This window comes from Schistocerca cancellata, chromosome 4, assembly GCF_023864275.1.
Source record: "Schistocerca cancellata isolate TAMUIC-IGC-003103 chromosome 4, iqSchCanc2.1, whole genome shotgun sequence".
Taxonomy (NCBI): domain Eukaryota; kingdom Metazoa; phylum Arthropoda; class Insecta; order Orthoptera; family Acrididae; genus Schistocerca; species Schistocerca cancellata.
This window is the reverse complement of record NC_064629.1, coordinates 820,793,652-820,815,895: the sequence shown is the minus strand read 5'-3', so window position 1 is coordinate 820,815,895 and position 22,244 is coordinate 820,793,652. Positions and strand designations below refer to the sequence as shown.

Genomic DNA, 22,244 nt, shown 5'->3' with positions numbered 1-22,244 from the left:
TGGGATGTTAGACCCCTTAATCGGGTAGGGAGGTTTGAGAATCTGAAGATGGAAATGGAAAGAATGAAGTCGGATATAGTGGGAATTAGTGAAGTTTGCTGGTGGAAAGAACATGACTTCTGGTCAGGCCAAACCAGCGTTATCAATACAGAATCAAACAGGGGTAATAATATAGAAATGCGGGTAAGCTACTAGGATCACCAGAGTAAACGCATTAGCGTAGCCAAGATACGCACGAAGCCAACACCCACCACCGTCTTCATAGTGGGAAACACGCCAGAGGGGATGGGGAGGGGGGGGGGGGGGGAATTGTGATTTCGAAGCCTCATCGTAAACTGTAAGACATTTCTGGGGGCAGATATGGTCTGACCATAATTTTCTCGTTACGAACTAAAGATTAAAACTGAAGAAATTGCAAAAAGGTATGAAAATAGGGTGGCGGGACCGGTGGATAAATTGAAGGATACAGAGGTCGTTGAGAGTTAGAGAGATAGATTTACGCAACGTTGAACTGAAACAGAGGAGAGGAATACAATAGAAAACATATGGGTAGCTTTGAGAGGTGAAATACAGAAGTCAGCAGATGATCACATAGGTATAAAGACAAGGCCTTTTAGAAATGCCTGGGTAACTCACGAGATAATGAATTTAATTGACGTACGGAGAAAATATAAAAATGCACAAAATGAAGCAGATGAAAGGGGAATACAGACGTCTAAAAACTGAGGTAAAGAGAAAATTTTTCCTCGGCAAACTGTCAAAACAATTAAGAGCTCCGTATCCAATAGAAGCAATACAGCGAATATATAGTGTACAGTGTGTATCCTGTCGACGACAGAAGCTAAGAGCAGGCGCATTCAGTGTATCAGGCGACGAGGGATATGAGCGGTACTTCGTTCATGAGGTAAACTGAACAACAGAAGCCGCCATCATATAGCACAACTCTTGGTAGATGTAAAATACAACCGGTTTCCAGATTTGCGTTAAAATGCCCGTAAAACGACCAAAGGGCACCTGTGTTATGGAGTACGAGCCTTGCACTTGCGACCCTAGTCATGTCAAACTGTAAACACCCCGGGGAAGGATATCTCAGCTCGTGCGCGCAGATTCTTACCCTTCGAGATCTTAAACCGCGATAGTTGCTACTAAACTTTTTTCTGCTTCCAGAAATGAAAAAGTGTACTTACTGGTCACCTAAACCCTGGAAAGGCTCCAGTTTTAAAAATAAGCAACTGCATCTTGGAACGTAAATTTATCTACATCTACATCATACTCCGCAAGCCACTTAATGGTGTGTGTCGGAGGGTACTTTCTCTGCCACTGTCTGCCCCCCCCCCCCCCCAACCCCCAACCCTGCTCCACTCGCGAATAGTGCGTGGGAAGAATTATTGTCGGTAAGCCTCTGTATTGGCTCTAATTTATCGAATTTTCTCCTCGTGGTCAATACGTGAGATGTATCGGAAAGTAATATGTCGTCCGACTCCTGATAAGTGCTGTCCGGAAATTTCAATAGTAAATCTCTCCGTGATGCACAACGCCTCTCTTGCAAAGTCTTCCAGTGGAGTTTGTTTAGCATCTCCGTAACGCTCTCTCGCCAGATAAACGATCCCGTGACGAAACGCGCCGCTCTTCGTTGGATCTTCACTATCTCCTCTATTAGCCCTACCTGATAGGGATCCCAGATAGACGAACAATACTCAAGAATCGGGCAAACAGGCGCCTTATAAGCCACTTCTTTTGTGGATGAGTTACATTTCCTAAGAATCTGAGTCTTGTATCTGCTTTTCCCACTATATGTTTTATGTGGTCATGTCACTTAAGATCGTTCTGGATAGTTACGCTTAGATATTTTAGTAGTGGACTTCTTTTTCCTATGTATGCGCAATATTGTTACATATCAAAGATAATGGTGGCTGAGCTCCGTACCTGTGGACTAAACAACTTGAAGAAATGTAACAAGTCAGTTGGATTTAAGCTTTTGTTTATGAAATGAAGGATGGAACAGCCATGGGTTCGCCACTGTCACCAGCAATAGCGAATTTTTTCATGGAGGACTTTGAAGAACGAGCGTTGAGCAGTGCTCACCTCCGCCCATCATGCTTCTACAGATACGTCGACGATACTTTTTTAATCTGGCCACACGGCAGCGACACTCTGCAGCAGTTTGTCGAACATTTAAATGGTGTACATCCAAACATAAAATTTACATTGGAGGTAGAGAAGGAAGGGAAGTTAACCTTTTTTAGATGTGTTGGTAGAGCGAAAGCCTGATTGACGACTGGGCCATTCTGTGTACAGGAAGCCAACCCATACAGATTTATATCTGCATAGCCATAGCTTCCATCATCCGTCTCAGAAGAGAGCTATGCTGAATACTTTAGTGCACAGAGCCAGGACTTTCCGACAAGGACCACCTCGGTCCCGAGATTAACCATTTGACGACTGTTTTCAAGAGGAATGGTTATTCTGCCGATGAAATTAAATCAGTATTGTCCAAGAAAGTAAGACACGGTGCTGTCCATAAACAAGAAAAAGGACCAACACATAGCGCGGCTTCCTTTTTGCGGTGCTACAACGAGCAAGATAGCCAGAGTCCTGAAGAGGCAAGGAATAAAACCAGTTTTCCGACCACCTAGGAAAATTAAGGAAATGTTGAAATCAGTCAAAGATAGTCTTGGCTTACGAATGCGGAGAATTTATACTATTCCTTGCGAATGCGGCAAGAATTACGTGGGCCAGTCTGTAAGAACCGTTGCCGACCGCTGCATCGAGCACCAGCGCCACCTAAAATACAGGTATTTGGAAAAATCAGCGGTGGCTGAACATAACCTGCTTAACAAGCATAAGATTTTATTTGAAGAAACCAGAGTAATAGCCCACGCATCGAATTACTGGGACTCTGTGATCCGGGAAGCAGTCGAAATTAGACTTAGCGATAATAACTTTATCAGAGACAACGGCTATGCACTTAGCAACACTTGGAAGAGTGCACTGGATAAAGAAAAATCGCAGAGAAAAACTTCCCACACTTTACCTCCTAATTCAAGGGATGACGCTGCGTGCAACGCAGGATAGAAACTACATCTATGGAAGTAGAGGGCACCACTTCACTACGCGCCATATCGCTGTTGCTATGACGTATTCCAGCCAATCAGAAGCCGTCCTTGGCATATAAAAGTGGGAACCTCGCTAGTTCACGACAGTCAGTTTTAGCCCTGACGACGACCATGGAGGTAGTGGTCGAAAGCTTGGAGTTTTATCCTAAATTGACGCGGCATGTACACCGAGAGATTTTTATTCAAGCTTTTGTTTATACTAGACACGTTTCGGCTTATCACTCGTCTTTGAGTTATGTAATACATTTCCATGTTGCTCAGTGCAAAATTTTTGTCTACTGCATGTTGAACGCTGCAGCTGCCTTTTATTCGGTAACTAATACACGGAATGTTAGCTTCAATGGTGCACTGATGCAGCGCAACATTCGCTAAATGCAGAGCTACAAGTTACAGAATACTAGGCAACTGCAGCGTTCAAAATACGGTCGGCCGAGAACACGTTGTTCTAATGAAGATATCAATGTACTACGCCAAATGAAGGTGGGTGAAAACATGAGACGCGTCTGGCATAAACAAAGCTACATAAAAGGTGGCTGATTGTTATAGTTCAAGTAACTCTCTGAAGCAGAGAAGTTTTTCCCGACTAGGTACGATCGTGTGGGGCTATACTGGAGGAGGAGGGTGAAGAAAATGGGCGATCCGGGTTGCGGGTCGTCGACTGGCAGCGCGTCTGGACCAGTAGCTCCTAAAAAGGCGGTGAGCAAGGTCGGAGCTCGCCCACTGCGCCCAGCGCCGCCACCGCCTCGCCTTCCTCCGCTCGACTCTACGCCACCGCAGCTACACGGCCCTTCCAATCCTCTGCCGCAGTCCGAAATAAAAAGAAACGCCAAACATTGCGTTAACATTGCTAAAGCCTCGTTTAATTTCCAACCGCTTCGGCACGGTGAAATACACGAGCAGCGACGTGTCTGTGGGTCCAGGTCCGGCGTTTATCTGTTTCCTGTGTCTCAGTGGTGCCACGTCACGCGCCGGATGTTACTGTGCCCGAGCCTCCCATTTCGAGGAAGCGCCTATCGCATCATCTCAAAAGACAATCTTCCGTGACCCACCGCCAACAAGCAGACTTTGAAGCAGTGTCACTATCAGTCACTAAAAGCCAACTGCGCTGCACTACATCCAGTCCTAGCTTTCAATGTCTTTTTATCACTTTAATCATACACTAGTGGCCATTAAAATTGCTACACCACGAAGATGACGTTCTGCAGAAGCGAAATTTAACAGACAGAAAGAAGATGCTGTGATATGCAAATGATTAGCTTTTCAGAGCATTCACACAAGGTTGGCGCGTGTGCGACACCTACAACGTGCTGACATGAGGAAAGTTTCCAACCGATTACTCGTACACAAACAGCAGTTGACTGGCGTTGCCTGGAGAAACATTGTTGTGATGCCTCGTGTAAGGAGGAGAAACGCGTACCATCACGTTTCCGACTTTGATAAAGGTCTGATTGCAGCCTATCGCGATTGCCGTTTATCGTATCGCGACATTGCTACTCCCGTTGGTCGAGATCCAATGACTGTTAGCAGAATATGGAATCGCTGGGTTCAGGAGGGTAATACGGAACGCCGTGCTGGATCCTAACGGCCTCGTATCACTACCAGTCGAGATGACAGGCATCCGCATGACTGTAACGGATGGTGCAGCCACGTCTCGATCCCTGAGTCAACAGATGGGGACGTTTGCAAGACAACAACTATCTGCACGAACAATTCGACGACGGTTGCAGCAGCATGGACTATCAGCTCGGAGAACATGGCTGCGGTTACCATTGCGCTGCATCACAGGCAGGAGCACCTGCGATGGTGTACTCAACGACGAACCTGGGTGCACGAATGGCAAAACGTCATTTTTTCGGATGAATCCACGTTCTGTGCACAGCATCATGACGGTCGCATCCGTGTTTGGCGACATCACGGTGAACGCACATTGCAAGCGTGTATTCGTCATCGCTTTACTGGCGTGTCACCCGGCGTGATGGTATGGGGTGCCATTGGTTACACGTCTCAGTCACCTCTTGTTCGCATTGACGGCACTTTGAACAGTGGACGTTACATTTGAGATGTGTTATGACCTGCAGCTCTATCCTTCATTCGATCCCTGCGGTACCCTACATTTCAGCAGGATAATGCACGACCGCATGTTGCAGGTCCAGTACGGGGCTATCTGGATACAGAAAATGCTCGACTGCTGCCCTGGCCAGCACATTCTCCAGATCTCTCACCAATTGAAGACGTCTGGTCAATGGTGGCCGAGCAACTGGCTCGCCACAATACGCCAGTCACTACTCTTGATGAACTGTGGTATCGTGTTGAAGCTGCATGGGCAGCTCTACCTGTACACGCCATCCAAGCTCTGTTTGACTCAATGCCCAGGCGTATCAAGGCCGTTATTACGGCCAGAGGTGGTTGTTCTGGTTACTGATTTCTCAGGATCTATGCACCTCAACTGCGTGAAAATGTAATCACATGTCAGTTCTAGTATGATATATTTGTCCAATGAATTCCCGTTTATCATCTGCATTTCTTCTTGGTGTAGCAATTTTAATGGCCAGTAGCGTATATCTTGTATGACGGAAGATGAGATTTGTTGTCCTACACATCGTCGACGATGGTTTTCAGGGACACACTGCCGTAATTTTATGTTGGTAAAAGTAACTAGCGCCTCACGCTTCAGATCCTCCTCCTGCTGCTGCTGCTACTGATGATGATGATTATGATATTCGCTTTGTGGGGCGCTCAACAGCGTGGTTATCAGCGTCCGAACCAATTCTCAGTCTTTTCAAGCCCAGTTTCGTAATATGCCTGAATGATGATGAAATGATCAGGACAACACAAACACCCAGTCCCTGGGCGGAGAATATCCCCGACCCGGTCGGGAATCGAACCCGGGAGCCCGTGATCCAGAGGCGGCAACGCTAACCACTAGACCACGAGCTGCGGGCGCCTCACGCTGCACTGTACTGATTTTGTTGTTTCATTTCACACTGTCAATTTTGGGATATGCTGTCCCATCATCATCATCGCCGCCTGCATATCTGAGTACATAAATCGAGGATAAGATACATCTACTATGGGAATCTACGAGGAGACTTCAAAAAGAAAGTTACACATTATGAAGGCAGGTCAAGTAACTTACTGTACATGGGCAGGGAAGAGACAAGGAGGTTATCGCATCCGGTTTCCGACGGTAATGTACAGGTCGAGCCGTCAGGACATGTGAGTGGGCATCCAGGTCTGCCGTTAAATGACAGCACAGAAAATTAGGTAAAATGAAGAGAATATATTTCAGTTTACGGAATACAAAGAGCGCGTAGAGTCGGAAGTTAACTGGTTCAAATGGCTCTGAGCACTATGGGACTTAATATCTGAGGTCATCAGTCCCCTAGAACTTAGAACTACTTAAACCTAACTAACCTAAGGACATCACAAACATCCATGCCCGAGGCAGGATTCAAACCTGCGACCGTAGCAGTCGCGCGGTTCCGGACTGAAGCGCCTGCAACCGCTCGGCCACCGCGGCCGGCGGAAATAAACAGGTTTAGGCCAGTCTAGGAGTTCGAACAACTAAATAAGTGGGCAACGGATGTGGAGGCGGTTCATGTTAATTGATGTTGGTGGCCGGTCATGACGTCTGTACTGTTCGAGGTCTGGGTCACAAGCGAGCGAGGTAACTGTGTTCTGCACTGCAGACCGCTCCAACGTCCACACACGTGACCTGTACCCCACGCACGCTATTGGCTAAAACCGATGGCGTGAATGCACTAGCAATTTAAGCGCAGCGCTCAAGGCGTCTCTTGTCAGCAGCTTTGACTGGACACATCTACCTCGGTTCTGAACGGCAGGCAACTTGGTCATGTAGGCACAACGGAAGTTGCTCTGGGAGAAATCTTGTCAAGATTTCACTGGCCCTTTGAAACAAATTTTTTAAACGAATTCTCTAAAATATTCCTGGACTAGCTGCCACCCTGTACATTACATTGAATGATACACTACGCTTCAAAGCGACACAGATGTTTGATGATATTTTCCAACATAGTCACAAAGTGTCTGTAATTAACGGTCTGAACGCTCTATCAATCGTTCAATTCCTCGACCATAGAAATCCGCTCCTTCGTTACGCAGCCATTCTCGAACCGCTGTGAGGGCGTTTTCATTGTAGGAAAACCTGCCTGCGATTGCTGCGAATCAATTCCTCAACTGGCTGGATATTATTGTCTGTGGTCGTCGGTCTTACTTCCCCATCAGCATCACCGACGTCTGTGCGGCTAATGTCAAATTGTTGGCATAATTTAACTACCCTGCACGCGACGTTGCGTTTAGTCCGTGTAACTCCAGAATTTAACGGTGAATATCTGTAGAATTTAGACTTTTTGCCACAAAAATCTTACCGTCCGGCGTATTTCAACTTTGGAGTCGGTTTCCGGTTGCTGCGCCGTTTCAGTCCCACACTGTGGTACACCTGTTATTGGCACCGCAGCAGAACTGTCTCTGCAGGAAACCCGGAACATGTACTCTCTTCCGACAATGCGCTACTGTTGATGCGCAATGGTCTTCGCGTGGCACGACATACTTAGTTTACTTTTGTAAGTCCCTCATACCTATAGATCTTGTCACCATTCATACATCCCATTATACTAAAACTGAAAACCTGCACAATTGCGACACCATCCAAACTCAATCGCCTCGCTAACAGGCCGATTTTCTGCAAAAATTGACTTATCGTTGAAGAAACGATACCAAGTTTTTTTGTTATGGTTTTAGGGCGCAAAACTGCTACGCTCATTAGCGCCCGGTCTGTGACTTAGGAAAAAAAAACTGGAAACCAGCAGCAATGGGAGCGAAACTAAAAAAGTGGGGAAACTAAAAACGGAAGGAAAGCTTAAAAAACACTACGGAAGGGGGGTTGTTTGTCCCCAAAAAGAGCTTCAAATGACTGACGTCATCTCACTGACACTAATAAACTCGAGAACGCGATCCGCTGAGCGCGTGTCATCTGCTAAAATGGAAGATATATCAGGCGACAGCTGTAGACGGGCGCGCAACGGAGTAAAATAGGGACACTCAAGTAAAAGGTGTCTTACCGTCCACAGTTTAGAGCAGTGGGGACAAAGCGGGAGAGGATCGCCACTTAAAAGATGTCGATGGCTAAAAGGCAGTGCCCTATCCGGAGTCTAGTTAAAATTACCTCCTCTCGACGACGAATTCGGGAGGAAGAGGTCCAAGCACAGGGAAGAGCTTTCACGTCCAGCAATTTATTATTGGGAAGTGTCGACCATTGTGCGTGCCATAAAGAGCAACACTACGACATAAAACACTCCGTAGATCGGAGAAGGGAACCATGCGAAAAGCGGGCTGAAGAAGAGAGACTGAACCCTTGGCCGCTATATCGGCCCTCTCGTTTCCACAAATACTAACATGTCCTGGGATCCAGAGGAACGCCACAGAGACGCCACCCAAGTGGAGCAAGTGGAGGCAGTCCTGAATCCGGTGGGCCAGACGGTGGGCAGGGTACAGAGCTTGGAGACTGAGGAGAGAGCTGAGCGAATCTGAGCATATAATATACTGTATCCGCTGATGGCAACGGATGTATTGGACAGCCTGGAGAACAGCGTAAAGCTCCGCAGTAAAAACCGAACACTGGTCGGGAAGCCGAAATCGATTAGGGGTGTCACCAACAATATAGGCACTCCCAACACCAAATGATGTTTTTGAGCCATCAGTGTAAATAAATGTGGCATCCTTCATTTGTGCGCGGAGAGCAGCAAATGCCCGACGATAAACAAGAGAAGTGGTACCATCCTTGGGAAACTGACAAAGGTCAAGGAGCAGGCAGGTCCGGGGCCGGAGCCAAGGCGGTGCTGTACCCCAAGTTGTCAAGAAAGTTTTAGGAAAGTGGAAGGAAAGAGAACGTAGTAGTAGACGGAAGCGGACGCCCGGTGGTAGTAAAGAGGAAGGGCGGCCCGCATACCCTAAATCCAAGGAGGCGTCGAAAAAAACTGTCATGGGCCGGATTAGCAGGCATGGAAGACAGATGGCTAGCATAACGACTCAGGAAGACAGCTCGCCGATTGGACAGCGGAGGTTCAGCAGTCTCAGCATAAAGGCATTCCACAGGGCTGGTGTAAAAAGCTCCAGACGCTAAACGTAATCCGCGGTGGTGGACAATACCGTGTGACCGACCTCCCGATTTCCAGATTTAGGCCAGTCTGAATACTTAACTTCTGCGCACCTCATGGTATCGCGGAAATGGCGAATTTGCAGTCCTTTACAGCGAAAATAAAGCTGAAAAAAAATATCGCGTAATTACAAGAAAATGAAAAGTGTGCAAATTCCGACAGACGGCAGAAGAATAAAATACCGTTTAACTCTAGCGTCGGAAATGAGTCTGTTCGCGCACGATGTTGTCTACAGGGAGGTTGCAACATCACAAAACTGCAGCTAAATTGAGAAGACCTGTCGAGAATCTACGATTGGTGCAGCGACTTACAGCTATCAGTCACATTCAAAAACGTATCTCCTCTTCAATAAACTACTTTCAAGTTAGCAACGATTTCTTTCTCGGTGAAAGGTTACTCTTGTGAAACGCTGCCCACTTACATCGACTGAAGCTTGGATTTCATAATGTGCGGCAGCGCTTTTGGATTTAAGCGACAATGTTCCTTCGACAACGACACTCTTTCTTAAAGAAAATCCGCTGTACAACTAAATTTTATTGTTCGTGCAGATTGTATATACACTAAAAAAACTCCACCCGAACAGGCCACGAAGTCCCCAAGGGGTACTGACCGGCCGCCGTGTGGTCAGCACCGCTCTCCCGGCCTTATGTCAGTTTCCCGGACTAGCGCTGCTACTTCCCAATCAAGTAGCTCCTCAGTTTGCCTCACAAGGGTTGAGTGCACCCGATTGCCAACAGCGCTCGGTAGTCCGGACAGTCACCCATCCAAGTACTAGTCATGTCCGACAGAGCTTAACTTCGGTGATCTGACGGCAACCGGTGTTACCACTGCGGCAAGACCGTTGGCGTATATACACTGGGCAACACAATTATAAGATTACTTTTTCCAAACCCTGTAGTTGTTTCCTATTGCGAGGTATAAGTTTGAAATTTGGATCAAAAGGTGCCTACAATCTTCGTCTGTAATGGTGCAAAAGCATGGCGCTCTGCGACGTCACCCTACGACACGGCGACTCTTCAAACATCAAGGTGTCGACACATGCTAAGGAAAGGCCATAACTCGGAAGTTCAAGTGAGGTGTAGGGGGGGATTAATGATGTTACGTTAGCACCAAATTTCACCAGAATTCTTCCCAACCACACCGTGGTCGTGTCACACGCCCTCTTTACCCCATTTCACACCTTTTGAGGACTCCGCAATGGAGGTTAGAAACGCGACGCCCAGAGTTTAAATGGTTCAAATGGCTCTAAGCACTATGGGACTTAACATCTGAGGTCATCGGTCCCGTAGACTTAGAACTACTTAAACCTAACTAACCTAAGGACATCACACACATCCACGCTCGAGGCAGGACTCGAACCTACGACCGTAGCAGCAGCGCGGTTCCTGACTGAAGCGCCTAGAACCGCTCAGCCACAGCGGCCGGCCCATCGTTTAAATCACGCGGTTTTCTTATTTCTGACCGAGGAAAAGGTTTCAGACACACCGCCGTTCAGAATCGACACGAAAAGGTCTAAAAGGGTAGCATAATCGGCGCAATGAAGCCATTCATGCCCTTGCGGTGTTTATTTCCACACATTTCGCGGTCGAAAACAGCTCGCAGTGCGATGAGCAACAGGACACGTTCTTGAAAATCCGTACGGACGCTTCACCCTCTCTGTAAGGACATCGTTGGGCTGCAACCCCAATGAACATGATCGCACCCCTTTGGAGTCCACTGCGACAACAATATTTTGCTCTGGTGTACAATGTGGAACCTCTAGCGACCGTTCAAAATCATTCGACAAAGGTGAATGTGATCCGAAGCAGAAAATGGTGCTTATGCTTTTCCAGCCCTCCTGTTTCGCGACCTTGACACTCCTCCGATCCTGCAGGCGGCCAGAGCCCTCTCACGGGTTTTATCTGTACAGGTGCGTTTATAAACTGTCGACAAACACGGGCGGGTGGTGGTGTTGCTGAAGTGGGGTGCGGGGGGTTGTAGCCTCTCCCCGATGTTATTCAATCTGTATATTGAGCAAGCAGTAAAGGAAACAAAAGAAAAATTCGGAGTAGGTATTAAAATTCATGGAGAAGAAGTAAAAACTTTGAGGTTCGCCGATGACATTGTAATTCTGTCAGAGACAGCAAAGGACTTGGAAGAGCAGTTGAACGGAATGGACAGTGTCTTGAAAGGACGATATAAGATGAACATCAACAAAAGCAAAACGAGGATAATGGAATGTAGTCGAATTAAGTCGGGTGATGCTGAGGGAATTAGATTAGGAAATGAGACACTTAAAGTAGTAAAGGAGCTTTGCTATTTAGGGAGTAAAATAACCGATGATGGTCGAAGTAGAGAGGATATAAAATGTAGACTGGCAATGGCAAGGAAAGCGTTTCTCAAGAAGAGAAATTTGTTAACATCGAATATAGATTTAGGTGTCAGGAAGTCGTTTCTGAAAGTATTTGTATGGAGTGTAGCCATGTATGGAAGTGAGACATGGACGATAACTAGTTTGGACAAGAAGAGAATAGAAGCTTTCGAAATGTGGTGCTACAGAAGAATGCTGAAGATAAGGTGGGTAGATCACGTAACTAATGAGGAGGTATTGGATAGGATTGGGGAGAAGAGAAGTTTGTGGCACAACTTGACTAGAAGAAGGGATCGGTTGGTAGGACATGTTCTGAGGCATCGAGGGATCACAAATTTAGCATTGGAGGGCAGCGTGGAGGGTAAAAATCGTAGAGGGAGACCAAGAGATCAATACACTAAGCAGGTTCAGAAGGATGTAGGTTGCAGTAGGTACTGGGAGATGAAGCAGCTTGCACAGGATAGAGTGGCATGGAGAGCTGCATCAAACCAGTCTCAGGACTGAAGACCACAACAACAACAACATCAATGTCGCACCCCTCCGTGATCACGCCGCAGGGGAGCGCAAAACAGAGGGGCTAAAAAATCCATAAGCATTCTTTACTGCTTCGTATCGCGTTCAAATTTCGTCTAATTGTTTTGCACACTCGCTACAGATTTCACCACGTATACCACAGTAAAAACAGCGGTAGCACTGCATTCCAAAGGGGTGTCATCACATTCAACGTAGTAGCAGGCCCACGATGTCCGCAGAGAAAAGTTTAAGCGTTCGTGAAGTGTCAAAAATGTCTAAGACTGTCAAATGGTTCAAATGGCTCTGAGCACTATGCGACTTAACTTCTGAGGTCATCAGTCGCCTAGAACTTAGAACTAATTAAACCTAACTAACCTAAGGACATCACACACATCCATGCCCGAGGCAGGATTCGAACCTGCGACCGTAGCGGTCGCTCGGTTCCAGACTGCAGCGCCTAGAACCGCACGGCCACTCCGGCCGGCGTCTACGTCTGTCAAGAACGTCGTCCTGTTGCTTATTGCACTGTGTCGTTTTCGACCGTGAAATGTGGCAATTAACGCCTCAAGGGATGGGATGGTTTCATTGACGTCCTTTGTGCCGCCCCCTGTAGTCTTATCGCTTCGATTCTGAGCAGCGGTGTATCTGAAGTGTTTTCCTCGGCGGCCGGCCGAAGTGGCCGTGCGGTTAAAGGCGCTGCAGCCTGGAACCGCAAGACCGCTACGGTCGCAGGTTCGAATCCTGCCTCGGGCATGGATGTTTGTGCTGTCCTTAGGTTAGTTAGGTTTAACTAGTTCTAAGTTCTAGGGGACTAATGACCTCAGCAGTTGAGTCCCATAGTGCTCAGAGCCATTTGAACCATTTTTGTTTGCCTCGGCCACACATAACAAAGCCGCGTGATTTAAACGCTGGGCGTCGCAGTTCTAACCTCCATTGCGGAGGCCTCAAAAGAAGGAGTGAAATGTGGTTCAAATGGCTCTGAGCACTATGGGACTGAACTTCTGAGGTCATCAGTCCCCTAGAACTTAGAACTACTTAAACCTAACAAACCTAAGGGCATGACACACATCCATGCCCGAGGCAGGTTTCGAACCTGCGACCGTAGCGGTCGCGCGGTGCCAAACTGTAGCGCCTAGAACCGCTCGGCCACCGCGGCCGGCAGTGAAATATGGTTAAGAGCGATTGCGACGTCCTTCCCATCTTGTGATAAGTCCACGGTGACGTTGGGCAGAATTATGGCGAAAGTTGGCGCCAGTACGACATCATTAAACCACCTTACACCTCACATGAACTTGCGAGCTCTGGCCTTTTTGTTCGCACGTGTTGACGCCTTGCCTTCTGAAAGGGCTCCGAGACTGAGGGTGACATATCAGAGCGCCACGCTTTTGCATCATTATAGAAGAAGGTTGTTAACACATTTGAGCCAAATTTCAAACATATATGCCGCAATGAGAAAACAAGTACGGTGTTTACAAGAAGTGGGTCTTTAACTGTGATGCGCAATATATTACTAATGTTATATCCGTAATTGATTCCGTCAAACCATATTCAGATCTGAAGAGCGTTACACTGAACCAAAATGGGCCATAGCATTTTAAACACTTCCAATCTACACGGACAATAAAATGTTGTTATTCAGTTTATAGGTGGTGAGGTGAGATGACATTGCAGCTTTTCATTTTATGTCTGATGCAGCCTGAATGATGACAAGATCTATAGGCGGATTCCGCAGCAGATACACTTTATTTTCAGTCTGTGTACGTAAGTTTCATGGACCTGCCCGAGTAGCCGCGGGCGTTAGAGAAACGCTTCCCAGACGGGGAGGTGCGCCTGTAACACTTATATCGATTAGTTGCAGGTTTATATTAGGTAACTGTGTATCTACGATTATTGAGCGTGTGTTCTTTGCTCGTTAAGGTCATTGATTTGTGACAGGAAATTTAAAGTATCGTGACACACACACACACACATATATATATATATATATATATATATATATATATATATATATATATGGTGTTACAAAAAGGTACGGCCAAACTTTCAGGAAACATTCGTCACACACAAAGAAAGAAAATATGTTATGTGGACATGTGTCGGGAAACGCTTACTTTCCATGTTAGAGCTCATTTTATTACTTCTCTTCAAATCACATTAATCATGGAATGGAAACACACAGCAACAGAACGTACCAGCGTGACTTCAAACACTTTGTTACAGGAAATGTTCAAAATGTCCTCCGTTAGCGAGGATACATGCATCCACCCTCCGTCGTATGGAATCCCTGATGCGCTGATGCAGCCCTGGAGAATGGCGTATTGTATCACAGCCGTCCACAATACGAGCACGAAGAGTCTCTACATTTGGTACCGGGGTTGGGTAGACAAGAGCTTTCAAATGCACCCATAAATGAAAGTCAAGAGGGTTGAGGTCAGGAGAGCGTGGAGACCATGGAATTGGTCCGCCTCTAACAATCCATCGGTCACCGAATCTGTTGTTGAGAAGCGTACGAACACTTCGACTGATATGTGTAGGAGCATCCATCGTGCATGAACCACATGTTGTGTCGTACTTGTAAAGGCACATGTTCTAGCACCACAGGTATTTCCCGTATGAAATCATGATAACGTGCTCCATTGAGCGTAGGTGGAAGAACATGGGGCCCAATCAAGACATCACCAACAATGCCTGCCCAAACGTTCACAGATGTCAACACAAGCACCGAAGTCAACATTACCTTCCTTCAATTGGGCCAACTGGCGGTGAATCGAGAAAGTACAGTACATACTGACGAAACTAAAATGAGCTCTAACATGGAAATTAAGCGTTTCCGGACACATGTTCACATATCTTTTCTTTATTTGTGTGTGAGGAATGTTTCCTGAAAGTTTGGCCGTACCTTTTTGTAACACCCTATATATATATATATATATATATATATATATATATATATAAGAACAATTTGTTAAAATAATGAAATTTTATAATATATGTATGTTTATAAAGAAAAACATTGTATATTGGGAACTGGTTCATTCTTAGGGCACCTGTATTGTAAAATGTAAAAGATGTAGGGAAGTCACTCCTCAGCGGAAGTGGCTTGGCGCGATGTAAAAGGTGCTTTTGGCGGTCGAACTGGGCGGCTCCTTGGTGTGAACGGTACGCAGTCGGTGGCTAGCCGTTGCAAGGAACACATCGTCGGTGCCAAGGGAGGCGATAGGAAACCGATTTGCTAGGAATTTTACCTCGGATGTGGATTTGGCTGCTGCATGGAACTCTCGGCAATAAGAAATGGCTCTAACACATTAAAAATCCGTCGCCAAGAAGAAATTGTATAGAGCATTCAAACACCAAGAGCCGTGAGTACAGTTAGCCGCCACGTCGCTTGCCACCACAACTTCGTCACTGCCCCACCAACTTCATGCAGACAGTTATGTATCAGAGCATGGACCAGTTAATTTGTGTGAGTGATTTAATAATAATCCAAGTGCTATCAAACTGTGTTTAGAACCATATCTTTTGTTCTAATCATGAACCTATGCAGGATCCTCTCCTAAACGTTCAGAAAACCGAGTATCCTGTTTCAAATGAACCAGTGATTTATTTATGTTTGTCAAATGTGCAAGGATTAGCAAGAGTTGTAGTTAGTTAAAATATTGCTAAAGTGATCTCAGTTTATTGCAAAGATACGTTTTGCAAAAATTCAATGCAAGGACTGTGTAAATGTACTGTCTAAAATACCTGCTTCGCAAGTGATGATAAAGGCACATAAGTTAAACTTATTTGAAACATAACTTAACCTTGATTACAATCATGAACGATTTTTTTTAAGTTAATTGAGCTCAGTGTTGAATAATTTGCATTGAAAAATAAAAACTTTAGCTATTTCAAGTGAAGCTAAGAATTAAATTTAGTTGAATTGAACTTTGCTACTGAAATACTCAAAGTTTGGCTAGTGATACATCAGTTTATGGGTCCCCATCATATTCTTCACATATTAAAAAGATAAATGGACTATTATTACTACTAAGGAAATCAGATATATTTTTATAAATGGGCGTATAAACAGTGTGATTGTGATATTATTTATTTTAATTGTGGTATTTATATGCCAGACAAGTCGGAAGCCTCTCCTGGACAATTTTAGATCGGCATTTCTTGCAGGAACATTTCAGTAATGATCCAAGTAACAATATTGAGTATAGCTCTTATTAGTGTGAGTTTGGTACGATTTTGTTTCCTACGATTACTAGTAGGTGCATAACTGGTAACTACTGCTGCACACAGTTCAGAGTGCCCTGTGTGCTATTCAAAGTCAATTTTAATAAAAGTCACTTCAACAACTAATTATCTTAAACATATATTTTCAAATTAATGTGCCTATTTCAGCTGGCGACCGTTCATTTTTTCATTTGTACATGAAATTTTTACTTCCATTAAACCCCAAAATTTAAAGCCTGTTTAGTTTTTCTGTTAAATTCAGCATATTCAAAATTACTGTCCGATAACTTTATCCGTTAGACACACGCGCGGTCAAAATTATAAATCCTCTCAAAGGGTAACATTAGTTTGTGTCACGCCGGCCCCGATCGAATCAGCGCGAGGCACCCTGGATGTGGTTTTTGGGTGGTTTCCTAATCCCACTAGGTGAACACTGGACTATAACCAAAGTTCCGACTCAGTTACAGAATTTGAAAACCTTTAGAAAACTGTCGCTCGCTTTCACATGAATATTTTTCGAAGATGGTTGGGGCAAACATATTCCGTCCCAGGGGAGTGGTGTACTGAGGTGGCGACAGCAAGGGCATCCGGCCACCCCTTAAATCTGCCACGCCAAATCCATTCCTAACCATGACAATCCTGCTCCTATGCGGGACAAAGGCACAAGAAAATGAAGATTAATAAGTAGAAGAGGGAAAACTTTTGCTTCAAGGCACAGCTGATGATGGGACAGAAAGTTCCATGAATCGACAATGTGAAATAAAGGAATAAAATCAATAAAGTGCGGCCCGAGGAGTCAGGTTAATCAGATAATGGAAGGTGAGAGCACTACTACAAAGAAGACTGAGTTCCTTGCATTGGACGGTACATGTTCTATGTAATGCAAGAAACTTAGCTTGAAAGTGAAATGAAGTACCAAATGAGAAATTGAGAGTACCATAGCAATTATTGCAAAGGGAATAATTTGAAGTGTTACACGTTTACCTTCACACAGGAACTTAGAAATGTGGAACAGTTGCCGAACTATTAGAAAGTGACATTTTTTTAGTGTCTTACGCAAGAGCGGTCGTATGCATACCGACCAAATGGATACTAAAACGCTCCTCATAAAGCAATACAAACGAAAGGGCGTGTATTATGATTATTTGTATTAGTGTGTCATTTTCTGTACAACCTCCGTAGCTGAGTTGTCAGTGCTGCTGACTACCATGCACGGGTCCCAGGTTCGATTCCCCGCCGGGTCGGATATTTTGTCTTCTGAGGGACTGGGTGTTGTTCGTATCACCATTTCGTCATAGACGCGCAAAGTGGTGTCAACTAAAAACGACTTGCACTAGAAGACCGAACAACCTCGAATGGGATCTCCAAGCAAATGACGACATACATTCTTGGCATTCAAGCTATGCTCATCACTGTACATTGCTGGACGATCAAACAGACTGCACAGAAAAAAAGAACTTCAGTTTACTCAGAGTATAGGAACGAAATTCAGTTACTAAATGGTGCCAAGTTGACGTATGCAATGGTAGCATGAATTTGAAATCAACAGCATAATTTCGTCGGCCCTGTCGTATTCTGTATATCAACTGATTTTTGGAGCGCTAAACGACTAGAGACTTCTTATACTAACATCCGAGTACGACTCATTACCACGAGTCAGAGCTTCGATCTGCCCACACATATCTGTCGGTCAATTGTTTTATCGTTGCCCGTCAAAGGCAAAGGACTAGTTTAGTTTCGAACCTAGGTCCAGCACACAGTTATAATGTAATGAAAAGTTTTATCATAGTGTATACTGCACAGCACAAAATTTCGTTATCAAAACTAAATATACAATTCTCCACACAAGATTTTAGCTCCAAATTGTCAGAACATTTTTGAAACTAAAGTTAGCACAATCATCATAGGTTTACCACGTGTCTCAGTGTTCTGAGAGCGCCGATGACCTCAACCTTTAGCACCCCCTACGCTAATCATATCAAATCAGTGCGCTGTATAGAAAAAAAATCATCTGTTGCGCTCATAAGCTGGCTAGCGTCTTGTTTTAGGTGGTATTGGTTGCTGCTTGATTTGGAGTTAAGGCACTATACAGCAAGGTAATCAGTCTCTTGATCCAGGGGTAGTTCAACTGGAGTTAGTGACCTCCGAAAGAAACGCAGGAGCGGTGAAGTCGAGGCACTGAAGACAAAACTGATTTCAGAGCTGAGAAATAATTTAAGGAGAAGTAAGAGAGAATATGGGTCTAGTCGGAACGTAGGTCAGCGCAGAGCGGTATCTTCTGTAGAGAATCCAGAACGAACGCCAGTCCATGCAGGAAGTGCACGTATAGGGAAAGTGGGGGAGGGGGAAGGTTCAGCTTACCTCCCGACCGGAAAAAGAAGTCCTACAGAGACCGGCCGTTTCGCTATACAAGGACCAGGGACAGCAAACAATGGCTGCAGGGAAGCAGCTGCAGGCTGCAGGCTCCAGTTTGTGGCAGAGAGAGAGAGAGAGAGAGAGAGAGAGAGAGAGGCAGGCTTGCTTACACAAATGTATGAATACTTGCACAAAGTTCTCTTCTACTTGTTTATGACTAACACTGACGAAAATTACGAAATAGGGCAAAGGAGGACTATCATGGTTTAACGTTACGCCGACGACAAGCTTGATAGTGACCCAGTACAAGCTCGCATTGGGAAAGTGCGCGGACAGAAATCGGCCTCAAGCGATTTAGGGAAACCACGAAAAATCTTAACCAGTGTGGTTGGACGGAGATTTAACCGCTGTGATCCCAAATGCGATTTCAGCGTCTTACTTCTGCGACACCTAGTTCAGTGAGACAAGGGGCTTAGGAGAGAAAAAGAAAGAGATACTGGAAATGACAGATATCAACTCAACTCAACAGCTGCATGTGGTGGTCTGTATCTCTACAACGTCGTAAAATTGACAGGGAAGCCGTAATTTAGCTTCACAAATTTCAAAAGACTCATTCTATTGTAATCTTCTTCATACCGTAACGTTCACATCCGTCGCTTAAATTTCGCTCGAAACTACTGTTACCGGTTCTGAAGGCAGAAATTTGGAAGAAAGAAAGGCAGACTAGCGTTCAACGTCTCGTCAGTGACAAGGTCATTGGAGACAAATTTCGGAACCGCGTGTTCTTATTCTGATAATATGGTTAAAATCGTTTTTATACAAGATATTATCGGAATATTTTAACAGATAATTTAGCATCCAACATTGTGCAATCACGTTATATCTCAGATTCTTCGGCTTTTTCCTCGTTTATCCTTCTGTTTCTGTTCACGTAGTGATTTGTTTGAAACATGTCTTTTACAGCTATATGGGATATACGGACGTAAGCCGTTTGTTAGTGAACTCAAATAGCTTAAAGGTACGTAATTTTCATATACTGTGTTCAGATTTTTATTCAGAGCACACTGTCAGTCACGTCAGTCAAACTTTCATGTTACAACTTCGTCCCAATGTCTAAATGGTATCAGCTGTCTTTTTCCCTCCTGCTACTCCTCCCACATCAAGGTTCCACTCCGTAAGCTACTTAGAACTGAACCAACTTATGATAAACTTTCCTCCATTGAAAAAACCGGCGATAGATACAATTCTCCGAGACACACAGCCGTACATATCCCGAGGCACATCATCTTCTCGTGTCGGATATCAATTTGTTTCGATAAACCGTCATGTTGCTTTGTAACTAGGCCCGCTGTTATGTCTTTTAGAAGTCTGCTGCCATATGAGTTTTATAATAATAATTAACGGCCACAACAATTAATGTATTACAAATCACTCACAAAGAGCATACGCACGCGTCAGTGCAAAAACTTGATTAAAAAAACGAAGGCAACATCGGAAGCTTAATATGTAATAGCAAAGCCATATCGAATAAGGGATCTCAAACTCATTAATCTGGCACCACGAGCAATATCTAGCTACACAAAATGGACGAAAAACTTGCTAAGATAACGCCTCAGGAATGAACTGTCACTATCTTGCAGGCGACTGTGGTGATAGGACGAGTGACTCATCGGATAATTCTTGCTGTTGGGTAACATGTAATCGTGCCTTTCTCCCAACGGCTGGCGCTAATAACATCTGTGTGCAGCATCTGTTGTGGTCAGAGTAATAATGAATACGATAAAAGTCCGACCAGCCCTCTATTTCTCTGCTCCAGTCCCTCTTAGTCGCCGGTGGTATGACGGTACTACAGAATATTGGCACTGCTATATACATGAGAGAGTGTGCGGGGGGAGGGGATGGGATGGTAAAGCATGAACCGCTAGCGGCCTACCGCTAGAATTTAGCGACGCAGTGCATTTATATGTGCTGCGGTGCGTTGTGAATGCTTCCAAAGCTTCAGGCCAGCTGATGCTGACATGCACAGCATTTAACTGATCGTGCCATAGAACATGGCACACACTCAGGCCTAACAGTATCTGCACAGAGATACTGTGATACGACCTTTGGTGAAGAATTTTCACGCCGTGAGCATGGGAGGACTTCAAAAACCTATGGAAAATGTACGCAACGCATGTATGGGTGCCAATTCAGTTTCTGTAGGCGTTGCAATTAAGCAATAAGTTCTGAAGGTTTTCACAGCTTTAAGACTGTTGATTATTATGAAAACCGACTAACTTCTCTGCACCCTTCTATTACCTACCATAAATCTGAACGTGAAAATTCACACTGGCATTTAAAATCCGCAGGAAATAGAAGTAAATGGAGACTGAACACTACGTTTGTGTTGCAACTTTCTGCAATAAACGGGATCATTAAGTCCTTTACCGCTATAAAATACCAGATCTAAAGTATCAGAACACCTACTAGTGGACATTAATTTGGGATGTGTCTACCGGCCTAAACTCTGCTGTGGATACTTTCAGTGAGATGCCTGAAGGTCCCTGGAAGAATGGCAGCACCTTCTTCCTCAAGAGCCGAAACGAGGGAAGGCAGTGATGTTGGGCGTTGGGGAATGGGGAAAGTCGAGTTCTAACTCCTCCCAACAGTGTTCCACTGTGTTCAGGTCGAGACTCTGGACAGCCAAGTCCATTTCATCGAAGTTACTGTCACCAAACCACTGCCTCACATATGCTGCTTTATAACAGAGTGCGTTGCCATGGTTATACAAACAGTCTCCGAACTGTTCCTCTAGTGTTCGCGGTAACAACGCTGTAAACTGGGTTCATATCCTTCCCATTTAGAGTTTTCTGAAGTGCAATTAGGGATCACACCCTAACAACGAAAAACACACTACACTGCAACACCACCTCCTGTGTATCTCACAGCTGGCACTGCACATGATAGGTAGCTTTCTCCCAGGTACTCGCCAAATCCAAACACTTCCATCGGATAGCAACAGGGTGCAGTGTGATGCATCTCTCCAAATCGCTCGTTTCCAGTCATCCACTGCCCAGTGGCGTCGTTCTACGCCACCTCAAGCATCGCTTATCATTGATGTGTGTGAAATCCCACGGAACTTAACTGCTAAGGTCATCAGTCCCTAAGCTGACACACTACTTAAACTAAATTATCATAAGGACAAATACACACGCCCATGCCCGAGGGAGGACTCGAACCCCCGCCGGGACCAGCCGCACTGTGCTTAGCATTGACTACAGAAGATGGAGTGAGGTAGCGCAGTGGTCAACACAGTGGACTCGCATTCGGGAGGATGACTGTTCAAACCCGCGTCCAGCCATCCTGATTTAGGTCTTCCGTGATTTACCTAAATTGCTTCAGGCAAATGCTGGGATGGTTCCTTTGAAAGGGCACGGCCGACTTCCTTCCCCAGTCTACATCATATCTACATCTACATACATGCTCCGCAATCCACCATACGGTGCGTGGAGGAGGGTACCTCGTGCAACAACT

At 45.2% G+C, this 22,244-nt stretch overlaps 1 protein-coding gene and 1 pseudogene across 5 annotated transcripts in view; both read right to left on the bottom strand.

The window, feature by feature from the left end:
* Positions 1–22,244, bottom strand: part of LOC126184844 (formin-binding protein 1-like) — a 368,779-nt gene that overhangs the window by 301,450 nt on the left and 45,085 nt on the right. The window lies entirely within an intron of this gene.
* Positions 10,021–10,138, bottom strand: LOC126186039 (5S ribosomal RNA; annotated as a pseudogene).